A 2,839-nucleotide genomic window follows, 5' to 3' on the forward strand; every position below is an offset into this window, starting at 1 on the left:
CCTAGCTGGCACATCAAGCAGACACTTCTAAAACACACACGAGGCTCGGGAATACGACACGTGGAAGACCCACGAAGCAACACATGGAGACACTACATGGCACAAGGGGGATGGGTGCAGCTGGAATTATTCACTCTTGTTAGAAGCGTGCATCCTCTATTGGAAGCGAGACGTTGCGTCGTTTCTCGGAGCGCCACCATAACGCCCTCACCCTTCTCTCGCTGCTCACTCTCCCCTCTCTCCACTCCCACACCAGCGGCGGCGAGCACAAAATCTAGATGGCAAGCAGCGGCTACAAGCATCAGAGTGAAGCTCTGGACAGCGAGCACCGATTTCATCACCACAACGATAGGCATCAGTCAATGGAGGTAAGCCATCTACCCCCAATGGCATCAATTTACCATGCATGCGTTTGGTTTTCGATTTATGCATTGAATCTAGCCATCGATTTTGATTTAGGACTCGATTTAGCCATATCCAATTAGGGATTTGAGTGGTTCTAATAGGAGAGTAAGATTTTCACTGGGGGAGGGGGGGTAAATCGAGTTTACATCCATTCAAATCCAACCCAACAAGCAGTAGAGCCTAGCCGAGGTGAGCCTAGAGGTGCCTAGAGTGGTGGTAGCCTTGGTGCTTCTAACCGTCGAGATCCAAGGGCATTGTACGACATCCTAGCTGAGGAGTCGTGGCCACTATCTCCACCACTTTGTCATTACTAGCATCCTCCATCTCGATCGATTCGACATTGCCAGCATCCACCATCTCCCCCCCCTCCTCGTCCAAAACAATGGTGGCCCATGCCACCGTGCTGGCTGCCTGGCCAGCAGGAGCCCTGACAGACCTGTACTTGGCCCATCTAGCTCTCTGACCTGGAGCGGACGACTCGGTGTCAATCATCGCCCACAATAGTATGTCCACTATGTCCTGCAAGTGCACAGGGTTATGTAGCAATCTCATGATAAGTAAGGTTTGTTGATCCCACATGGAGCAGAAAGGATGACACCACAATCCCCGCAGTTGTGTTGTCTGCGCAACTACACTCACACCCAAATTGGAGTTTGGAAATAGTTAACTTAAGTAGGTTGCCAGGGGAAACGACAAAGAGAGAATTAAACTAAGGTACTAGAGATAACGGAAAATAAATACTAAACTAAACGGAGAAAATAAAGTATGAAAGGTATGTGATGTTTTAGATGAGGTTGCTAGCATATAGGTACGAACTCTTTCGGCTCCGGCATGGAATGGAGTTAAGCTTTACGACTATACTATGCGGTGGCTAAGTCAATATGTGAATTATAGGATACGACAATCTACTGATGGTGGGTGGTCCCTCACATAACGTTATCCCTCAAGACGCGCTATACTGAGATAACTCATTCGTCCTAATTCTTGTCACATACCTGCAGTGGCTAACGTAAAGATATTAAGGTCACGATGACCGGACGAAGGCAATAAGTTCTATGGACAACCCTCCTCCTAGAATAATTGTGTTCCCATTAAGATGTTTGCACCTGTCGTGTCGCGGGTCTGTCGTTTTCCACAACCATCTATCAACTTCATGTGTGGCCTAAGTTGAACGTCTCCAACTACGTCAATGGATTGAACGCCTCCAATCACTAAACTACCATAGAGGTAATAAGCAACACAAAACAACACACATAAATAGACTATAAACATATCGAATGACCACTTACTAATCGACTGACCCATAGCCAACAATTACTCGAATAACATCACATAAAAGGGGGTTCAAGAGTTGTTACAACCCATTATGGAGAACATGGTGGAGGAGGAAGAAGGGGTGTAGATAGTGTTGATGGCGGCGCTGCGGTAGATGGTGGTGGTGATGGCGCGGTGGAGGCGGCCCATGGCTGCGCCCCACCAGTGGTGGCTCCCTTCCAGTCTCCCTCTTGGTTGCAACAATGGTGTTCTTGATGTGGACAGTGGCTGGACATGGAGATCAATGATTAATGAGGCAGTGTTGATGATGGAGCCGATGGCTAGGGTTGATGGTGTTTATATAAGAGCTCTCCCATAGCCTCCTCCGTTGATGTAGCATCTCCCCTTTGATCCAAGGGTTCTAGGTGAGCCTTATCCTCTCCCAAAACATCCCTTCAAAGCCATGGAAGTCGTAGGAATAAACAGGGACAAAATCAGTGAACAATTTCATCTAGAGATGCAACTTTCGGGCCTGATTTCCTTCCATACGATCGTCTTTTGTACTGGCCCTCATCGATAAATCGGACGCCATTTCTTCATACGAACTCAGAATTTGACATTTTTGGCTCGTTGGATTCGTATGAATGACCCAAATCCATTTCTGGTATTAGATCTTGGTTTTAAGAACTTTGGAAAGATGGCCTTTTCACTCTCTAAAACGGCTAAGTGTGGGCCTGGATTCCCACCGTTTGAACTCCTTTCATCGTGCTAAGTGCATGGGAAGTCCGCATCACCTACAAGACACACAAAGATAAATAAAACTAATAAAAGCTAACAAGTAATTAAGATTATGCAATGTTCTAGGTGAAAAGGATAAAAATTGCAAAGAATGCATATGGACATGTAATTGGCTCAATGAGACAAGATATTACTTGATATACAGAGATAATGTGCAACAAATGAGCTATAAAAATGCGTAAAATATAGAGTCATCATCCACTCATAGTGCCTTTGGCTGGGTTAGGCATCAACCTCTTCTTCTTCCGCTTCGTCGCTTTCAATAGCACAACGCATGCCTCTTTATGCAGCTCGTCCACGCTCTTAAATTGAGAGCACACCTCACGCATGGCCACCGACACTACTAGGGAAAACCCTAGTAGTAGCGCGGGTTTAATGCTCA

Source organism: Triticum aestivum, chromosome 1A, assembly GCF_018294505.1.
Source record: "Triticum aestivum cultivar Chinese Spring chromosome 1A, IWGSC CS RefSeq v2.1, whole genome shotgun sequence".
NCBI lineage: Eukaryota > Viridiplantae > Streptophyta > Magnoliopsida > Poales > Poaceae > Triticum > Triticum aestivum.